At 46.5% G+C, this 10,000-nt stretch overlaps 1 pseudogene; it reads left to right on the top strand.

Moving 5' to 3' along the window:
• The window catches only part of LOC116218494, a 10,599-nt pseudogene extending 3,492 nt beyond the window's left edge, over positions 1 to 7,107 (top strand).
• The last annotated feature ends 2,893 nt before the right edge of the window (positions 7,108 to 10,000 follow it).

The following is a 10,000-nucleotide window of genomic DNA, read 5'->3' as shown; positions in this document are numbered from 1 at the left end:
CAAGCTAGTATAGAGATACACACACATGTATGTATGCAACACAAGCTAGTATAGAGATACACACACATGTATGTATGCAACACAAGCTAGTATATAGAGATACACACACATGTATGTATGCAACACAAGCTAGTATAGAGATAAACACACATGTATGTGTGCAACACAAGCTAGTATAGAGATACACATGTATGTATGCAACACAAGCTAGTATAGAGATACACATGTATGTATGCAACACAAGCTAGTATAGAGAGATACATGTATGTATGCAACACAAGCTAGTATAGAGATACACACACATGTATGCAACACAAGCTAGTATAGAGAGATACATGTATGTATGCAACACAAGCTAGTATAGAGATACACACACATGTATGCAACACAAGCTAGTATAGAGAGATACATGTATGTATGCAACACAAGCTAGTATAGAGATGCACAGCTTGTCTGTGGAAATAATATGGCAGAGCTAGGCGTAAATGAAGACAAATGTATCTTTTTTTTTGATTATTTTGTTGTAAAATGAAAGAGCAAAAAAAGACTAGTGTCATTTCTGACAGTCGCAGGAGGGCATATGCTTGTATATGTCTGAGTGCTCTCACTCCTGGTTTCAGTGCTTCTCAGTCCTGCCCTGATTCACCGTTGGCTTTTTAGGTGATGTGGAGAGCATGTCAGTTGTTTTGTCAGTTGTCCAACCATGTCTGTATTATGTCACAGTATGCTGTGCTGGCAGTCCTCTACAACATATTGCAGAATAGGCTTTGGCCCACATTATACAGTCCTACACATATCTCTGTTTAAATTTTTAACTCGATTTTAAAAGCAGGGCTGGGAAGTGTGGCTAACCTTCCACCTGAGCGCAGTCATGCAGGTCATTTCATTTAACACGAGGCACGCTTGGGTCAATCTGAAAGGCCAGAGAAGCCATCGCTGTTCACATAACTGCTCACATCTTCCTGCCACGTATGTAGACCGTGCACATCCCGCGGTGTGTGGCGATGAACTTCAAATGGCCCTCCCGGCAGTAAGGCTGTGGAGCTCTGTAAGTCCTCAACAGGACATATTTTTGAACAACATGCAAAATCACAAATGACACTAATCTTGTCGTGTCTCGCACTAACACTATAAACACGTCAGATGTGTGTGTTTCTTTCTCCGCCTTGGGAAATGTTCGGGGGAGCCTGGCCAGGCTGGTTGACCCTTGACCTTGTGAACTCTAAGGGTAAATGAGAGGGGGGGGGGGGGGGGCGGGGTGAGTGGTGCAGTGATGACTCAACTTACTGAATTAGATAAGGCTCCTTCTGCCCAGCCCTACATGACTATGCTACAGGGAGCCTAACCAGTCAGCTGAACACACATTACAGTACTGTGACACAGAAGAGAGAGAGAGAGAGGGACACTACAGACAGCCTGAGGTGTGTGTGTGTGTGTGTGTGTGTGTGTGTGTGTGTGTGTGTGTGTGTGTGTGTGTGTGTGTGTGTGTGTGTGTGTGTGTGTGTGTGTGTGTGTGTGTGTGTGTGTGTGTGTGTGTGTGTGTGTGGGCACTAGAGTGTGGCTGGGCTGCAGGGAAACCTGTCTGTGTGAGGAACGGTTGAGGCTGTATCAGCAGGACGGGTCTGTCTGGGGTGAACTGATCAGAGCATACAGACGCCTGAGGAAGGTGGCATCACAAGTGACTAACGCACAGAGAACAGCATGTGTGTGTGTGTGTGTGTGTGTGTCTGTGTGCGTGTGTGTGTGTCTGTGTGCATTTGTTTGTGTGTGTTTGAGTGCGTGTGTGTGTGCATGTATTTGTGTGTGTTTGAGTGCATGTGTGTGTGTGTCTGTGTGTTTGTGTGTGTGTGTGTGTTTGAGTGTGTGTGTGTGTGTGTGTGTGTCTGTCTGTGTGCATTTGTTTGTGTGCATTTGTTTGTGTGTGTTTGAGTGTGTGTGTGTGTGTGTGTGTGTGTGTGTCTGTGTGCGTGTGTTTGTGTGTGTTCAAAGCCAGTTTGAGTCTTGTGTCTCGGTGGCATTTTGTAGCCCTAAATAACTCTGCCCAGAACAGAGGAGTGCTCTGTGAAGCGTGCTGCAGTCAGTCAGGGCCGTCCCACTGCAAGCCATGAAAACTGAAGTGCTGCACTTTCAGGGAGCTGACATTAATCACCATGCCCACAATCACCACCGTGTGTGTGTGTGTGTGTGTGTGTGTGTGTGTGTGTGTGTGTGTGTGTGTGTGTGTGTGTGTGTGTTTAAAACATAGTGGTTTGATTGCTGAAATGTTGTAATGTTATAAAGACACCTCTGGATCCATAACGCTCTAGAGTAGATATGGGTGCTCACACATCTGCTGATGTTAGGATGTGTGAATGAAAGGTGAGGGTTCAGTGAACTGATGTGTGGTCACCTTGCCCAGGCCTGGCCCCCTGGGGTGTGTGTGTGCTGGATGAATATGTGAAGAACATCTGACCAAGCTCTCTAATTCCACACACTAACAGTTTTTCAACACGTATTTGGCTTTCCTTGCGTGTTTGTGCCAAGGAAATGAAGTGTGACATTACTCTAATATTCTTTTGCCTTTTCAGGGAGAAACTGACCTTAGGCTGGAAGCGTGATGAAATATCCAGAGGCACTCACCTTTACACAGAGTGTATAAATATATATAGTCTCTCTTTACACCGAGTGTGTGTGTATATATATATATATATTCTCTCTTTCTTGCCCTCTTTTGAAGGGATGACTATCAGTGCACTCATTAATTCATATCATAAAACACTTTTCTTGTCATTTGAAGAAATTATTGATGCTGTCCTATTCCTGTTGTTATCTGAGTTGAGATTCTCCTGGTTTTGCTGTGGTCTGGGCTCTGCAGTCATGGGTGGTGCTGTGATAACCAGGTGTGATTAAGTGTGACGGTGTGACCTCCTGCCCTCAGGCTCCTGGGCAGCGGACTCTGAGGAGAGGCTGGTGGATTACCTTCTGGGCGTTGAGCGCTACAACAAGCTCATACGGCCAGCCGTCAACAAGAGCCAGCAGGTCACCATCGGCATCAAGGTGTCCTTGGCCCAGCTCATCAGCGTAGTGAGTAACACACACGGGCCTCAGCACTCACACGCACCTACACACACACACACAAATATATATGATACACAATGTGCTTGGCTGAGAGACGTTATGATCCCCATAGTTGGAGGTGTGATTTATATATTGACTACTTACTAGCCGAGAGGTCATGCTGGGAAATATCAAACTGAGGCTTTAACGTATCGACCGAGCGACAACGAGGTCAAAAGGGCCAAAGCCGAAGTTTGATATTTCCCGGCATGACCGAACAGTCGAGGTTAGTAAGTTGTTCATTATATGGCATTTTTCGCTCCTTTCATTTTGTAAATCAAAAGAAATGGTAATTGTTAATAGAAAACATGTCGTTTTGTTCAGCTCTCAAGTCTTCTCACGACACAATGTGTTTCAGTGTAGAGGCACTATGCTACACCATGATCTTAGCATACTGGGGGGTTTTGGCACTACGCTACACCATGATCTTAGTATACTGTTTTTATTTTGCATAAACGGAGGGCAGACTACATAGTACCCTAAAAAGGCAATACTCAAGCTGAACTGGGTGATGAGGGTTAGCACATGACCTTGTCATACAAGTTCACACACTCACTCACACACTCACTCACACACTCACTCACACACTCACTCACACACATACTCACTTCTGTTTTTGTGTTGCAGAATGAGAGGGAACAGATTATGACCACTAATGTGTGGCTCTCACAGGTAAAAGTGTGTTGTTTACTAACAGAACTGTATGTCATGAGCGTGTTTGAGTGCTTGTATGTTTTGCATAATGTTCCTGTGAATATTCATGTCTGTAGTGTACATGTTGATGTGTACACAACATCCCTCATCTCTGCCTTGTGTAGGAGTGGAATGACTACAGACTTGCATGGGATCCTGACGAATATGAGGGGATTAAAAAAACTACGAATCCCATCTCAACTCATCTGGCTTCCTGATATTGTCCTCTACAACAAGTAAGAGCAAACAGTTATCTTAATGTTTTGACTAAATATATTACAGTGTCACATGGCAGTGTCACTAGCCTAACTGAAAATGATTGGGAACAATGTTTTTCTATTCATGTTTGTACATCATCATGATTGGGACGCAAAGCTTCAAAAATAGCTGCCACCTCATAGGACTGAATGTGCAGATGTTGAAAACCGAATGTCTAAGGTCATATCTAACACACTGCCACAGATTGCACAACACCAAACAGAAAGTGGGAGGCCAATGTTGTTAAACGGTAAACAAATGTCACACTCCATCCTTTAATCTTCCCTCTCCGCTGTTTGCGGCGGGTAACACAACGAGGGGAGACATGGGGATGGCGTGTTCCATGGCTCATCGCTCGTCAGGCAGCAGCCGCAGTAGCAGCTCAAACTAGGCCAGAGGAAACGCTGTCAGCCTCATTTTGTTTGCATTAAGGTCAATTTTATGCATTCATCCTCCCAAATAAAGCTAACACACCAAAAGGCTCCCAAAATGGGTTTATATGGCTGCTGTATAAACGCACAAACATTATGAGGGTGTTTTTGATCACTAAATGGATAAACATAGATTATGCGGGAGGTTTTGTGGATGTGCTAATTTGATTTGCCCATTTTTGAGGCAGATGGAAGTGTGAAATCGGCTGCTAAAATAAGCCTTGTGTTTCTATGGTGATTTTAATTGAAAAGTGTGTGAATAGGGTTTGAGGGGGCTGGATTAGGAGACAGGGTTAATTAATGAATATTAATCAGCATACACCACCTTCACTGGGGCATCTGACACGCTTATTCTCTCGGAGGGGAGAAGAAAGGAGAGGCTTGTGACTGTGGGGTTTCCCTGAGACCTCAGTTTGAGCTTTAGCCTCAATACTCGCTTGGATTATTCCTGCTTTCACTCCCTCACAACCTCTCTGTCTACTTCTCTTTCAGTCACTCACAATCTCTCCTCTCCTCTTTCACTCCCTCACAATCTCTCCTCTCCTCTTTCACTCCCTCACAATCTCTCCTCTCCTCTTTCACTCCCTCACAACCTCTCTCCTCTTTCACTCCCTCACAACCTCTCTCCTCTTTCACTCACTCACAACCTCTCTCCTCTTTCACTCACTCACAATCTCTCCTCTCCTCTTTCACTCCCTCACAATCTCTCCTCTCCTCTTTCACTCCCTCACAACCTCTCTCCTCTTTCACTCACTCACAATCTCTCCTCTCCTCTTTCACTCACTCACAACCTCTCCTCTCCTCTTTCCTTCTCTCCTCTTTCCTTCTCTCCTTTCCCACTTTATTGACTCAGGATAGTGGGTGTCAGTGCAGAAGCACTCTACGTGACAGAATGTTTGCAGAATCCCCAGCGCTTTAGTTAGCCGTCAAAGCTAGTCAAAAAAACGAAAGAATATCAGAACAGATCAAAAACATTCGACAAAACGTTATTAAATGACTTTCCTTCTGTGGTAAGACTTACCTGCTTTTCTCTTTTGAACTCTTTAAGTGCGGATGGCGTGTATGAGGTGTCCTACTACAGCAACGCTCTGGTCGCCAACACGGGCGACATTTCCTGGCTCCCCCTGCCCATCTACAAGAGTGCCTGTGCCATCGAGGTGAAGGACTTCCCCTTCGACCAGCAAGAACTGCACCATGAAGTTCCGCTCCTGGACCTACGACCACACCGAGCTGGACCTGGTGCTCACTTCTGACTTTGCGAGCCAGGACGACTACATGCCCAGCGGCGAGTGGGACATCGTCTCCCTGCCCGGCCGCAAGAACGAGGACCCCAACGACATCACCTACCTGGACGTCACCTACGACTTTGTCATCAAGGCGCAAGCCGCTCTTCTACACCATCAACCTCATCATCCCCTGCGTGCTCATCACCTCGCTGGCCATCCTGGTCTTCTACCTGCCGTCCGACTGCGGCGAGAAGATGACCCTCTGCATCTCCGTGCTCCTGGCGCTCACCGTGTTCCTCCTCCTGATCTCCAAGATCGTGCCGCCGCACCTCCCTGCCGTCGCCGCTCATCGCAAGTACCTGATGTTCACCATGGTGCTGGTGACCTTCTCCATCGTGACCAGCGTGTGCGTGCTCAACGTGCACCACCGCTCGCCCAGCACGCACCGCATGCCGGACTGGGTCAAGCACTTCTTCCTGCACCGGCTGCCCGTCTTCCTGTTCATGCGCCGGCCCGGCAGCTCCAACGTGCGCGAGAAGTTCCGCCGGCGGCACCAGAGGAAGTCCTTCTCTTCTGCCCCGTCCTCGGAGGGCCGGTCACGGCAGACGGAGGTGGACACTCTGTACCTGAGCGGTGAACCGGGAGGCCTGGCGGGGGGCAGGTGGTGCCTCGGTGAACTTCCTGAGGGGTCAGAGGTCAGACAGAGGGTCAGGGTGAAGCGAGACGTTGCCGTGGATGAGGCCATTGAAGGCGTGAGGTTCGTGGCTGAACATATGAAGATTGAAGACGACGATGAAGGGGTGCCAATCATTCATTTCATAGATTACACAGCAAATGAATGGATCCCAGGTTAACGTTTGATGGTAACATGATATGTGCTTGTTTTGTCTCTCTCTGTGTGTGTGTGCAGATCATTGAAGACTGGAAGTACGTAGCCATGGTGATTGATCGTCTCTTCCTTTGGATCTTCATCCTGGTGTGTGTGACCGGAACCCTTGGCCTCTTCGTACAGCCACTGTTCCAGAGCTACAACACCCCAACAGCAGGGGATGAGTGAGCGTGCATTGACACACACACACGCACACACACTCACACACACACACACACTCACACACTCTCACACACCTATGTGTCACTCTGATCTGTTTAGCTGGTACACACACTTACTCACACATCAATACTCACGTGTATACCATGTATATGTAACATTCTGATGTAATGAGCAGGTGTTTGGGATGGCCTGTCTGACCTGTGGTCTGTGTGGCTTGTGTTTCAGGAATTCGGGAGATTTCTAAGCGTTCCAGCAGGCAGACAGAGGCACAGAACCCCCCTCACCCCATCAGCAATCCTTAGAGAGCACAGTCATCATCCAGCCTGTCACTCAACTGCTCAAGCAGTTACAGTGACATAGCACACACTACACACAAATACACACTTAACACAGCTGAAACACACACACACACACACACACACACACACACACACACCCTAACCCTCCGTAACCCCAATGACTCAGGATCTCGCAAACACTGACTCATACACAAGACCAAATACTGTAGAGGCATCTTCCCAAATCAGCTTTGTAGATGCTAAATGACAATAAACTTTCCTTACTTGATCTTTTAAACAGGACATCGAGTGTTTTTTTTTCATAATAGCCTAATCTCTCTCTCTCTCTCTCTGTCTCTGTCTCTCTCTGTCTCTCTCTCTGTCTGTCTCTCTCTCACTCACACACACACACACACACCCTCACAGACACATACACACAGGCACACACACAGACAAATATATATTCACATGCATATTGTTGATGACTAATAAAGAATACAAATGATGGCAAGTATTTGCATATGTGAATAAAGGGCTTTGCAGCAACAATGTCTCATTCAGCACAGTGGTCATTCATTTCTAGGTCAGTCTGGCCAGTAACAGTGTTCTCCAGTGGACACGGAGTGCCATAGCTACCTCTGAGATCTGAGAGATGTGTTTGTGCTTGGGCAGAGACTATGTTTGTTTGTCTGTACAGGCCAGTTGGTCACAGCATTGAAAGCATTTAGTGGCAAATAAGAGATGAGAGAGCAAGGTAAACAGGGAAGAGGAGCGATGAAGAGGAGTGATGAAGATCAGTGATGATGATGAGTGACGAAGAGGAGTGACGAAGAGAGCATCCAGGAGCGCAAGAGCATGGCGAGCCCTGGGTAAACAGCAGAGCAGAGCTGTGAGAGAGAACAGGCACACAGCCATTAAAGCGTGAGGAACTCCAAGTCTGGGCAGAGCCATCTGTTTAGTCTGAGCTGAAGTCTGAAAATAGGCCACTCGCACACTCCATCACCACGTCAGCAGGAGCAGTGCAGCCTCAGACGGACTGAGACATTCATGTGACGTGAATGTGTGTGTTTGGGGACACGTTGACAAGGCTGTCATGTGACGTGAATGTGTGTGTTTGGGGACACGTTGACAAGGCTGTCATGTGACGTGAATGTGTGTGTTTGGGGACACGTTGACAAGGCTGTCATGTCACGTGAATGTGTGTGTTTAGGGATATATTGTCGAGGCTGTCATGTCACGTGAATGTGTGAGTTTGGGGACATATTAACATGGCTGATATGTGACGTGGATGTGTGTGTTTGGGGACATATTGACAAGGCTGCTATGTCTGAAGGTCTCCGTTGTTTGGACACATTTCAGATGCCTTCCCACAGTGTGTTCTATTTTGAACAGATTTCATATAAACAGAAAGTCTGGCCTGTAAAACATCTGAGTTTACTCTTGTCTGAGAACATTCCTTTCAGTGAAGAAAAAAATCACATGCAGAGTGTCTCACAGGAAGAGCATTGTGGGTACGACTCCCTCCTGAAGAGCATTGTGGGTACGACTCCCTCCTGAAGAGCATTGTGGGTACGACTCCCTCCTGTGCTCTGCAGGGTTATCAAACCTGTTTCCACTCTGATCTCAGATCAGTGATCATGTCCAGGTCTGCCATATGCCGCTGCCCTGGGCACCCCCCTCCCCAGCCATGTCACACTCAGAAAACACATCAAGGGCCTCATTTACTAACAGAATTGCACCCACTTCAGGCGTAATTTCTGTTCTACCAGGTCTTACCCAGAATCACCGCTCAGAACTGTATGTATGTTTACTTTAAACCGTATTCTTTGCCTTTTCCACCCATCGTTCAAGCACAGCGAGTACAGTCCTCACCTTCTGCGTAGGAGTAACGCGTATCTATTCAGGGAAATAACTTGTACCTGAAGTACACTAACTAAACTAAGTAAATTGTAGAGACAGAGCAGCATATTCATTTCACCTTTCATGTTTATTTTGACGTTATAGCCTCTCGAGCGCAAGCTACCCCCAGGGCCATGGCAACGTCAGCGTATCTGAAAACCTCCGTTACCCCTGACAACGTAGTGTGGACTGGTGGTTACCAGTGTAACGACCCTCAGTTGTGCAGGTGTTGGGTGATATACAGTCAGAGCAGGGATTCCACACAATGGCTTTATTTCTGAATTCACAATTGACCGATCGCCAGGGCCCCGCCCCCTTAGTTACTGTTGCTATGTCCGACACAATTCCCGGAACTGTCAAGCCAAAAGCCATGGCGAGTACGGGGACAAGCGCTATAGCTGTCAGTGTGAGTGATGATTTTTGGAGTAATACCTCCACGATATCCTCCAGATCAAGGCTAAAGGGACTGCAATATGCAGTGGAAGGATATACCCAAAATATTAAGATCAACAACGAAGTGGACACAACAATAATCGAAGCAAATGCATACAGGTCTCAATAAAAAAAATGAGAAACCCCACGACCTCTTCATTAAATGCAACCAGTACAGCCTTGTAGACTAGTCATGTTATTTCACCACTGGGTAAGATCTGTATATAATATTTCAAGCTAGCTAATAACCTACAACGATTCTTTATTCTTATTATTTATTCCGTCTCTGGCCAGAGACTCTGGAGGTAGCTAGCTAGGATGGTGACAATCTAGAGAACAGTACAGTAACGTGCCAGTGTGGATAGCTGCTAGTAACGTTATTGTTCAAGGGATGTGTGTGCATGTTGCTGAAAGTATTTACAGTCACTGTAGTGATAACTTGCTTGTAAAATGATGATCCTGATGTAATGCTATGGCTTTGTATCAGATCGCCAGGTTATTGCTCTCAGGTTGTGCCTTATGCATAACTTGGGATACTCAGGAGTAGGTTGCCCATTCACAAAATGCTACAAAGATTAAAATAAAAAAAACTTCATAATGGCCTTTTGTTCAACATTGATACAGTATGTTAAGCTC

Source organism: Clupea harengus, chromosome 22 (genome assembly GCF_900700415.2).
Source record: "Clupea harengus chromosome 22, Ch_v2.0.2, whole genome shotgun sequence".
NCBI classification, from domain to species: domain Eukaryota; kingdom Metazoa; phylum Chordata; class Actinopteri; order Clupeiformes; family Clupeidae; genus Clupea; species Clupea harengus.
The sequence above is the reverse complement of the archived record's forward strand: the minus strand, read 5'-3'. Positions and strand labels throughout refer to the sequence as shown.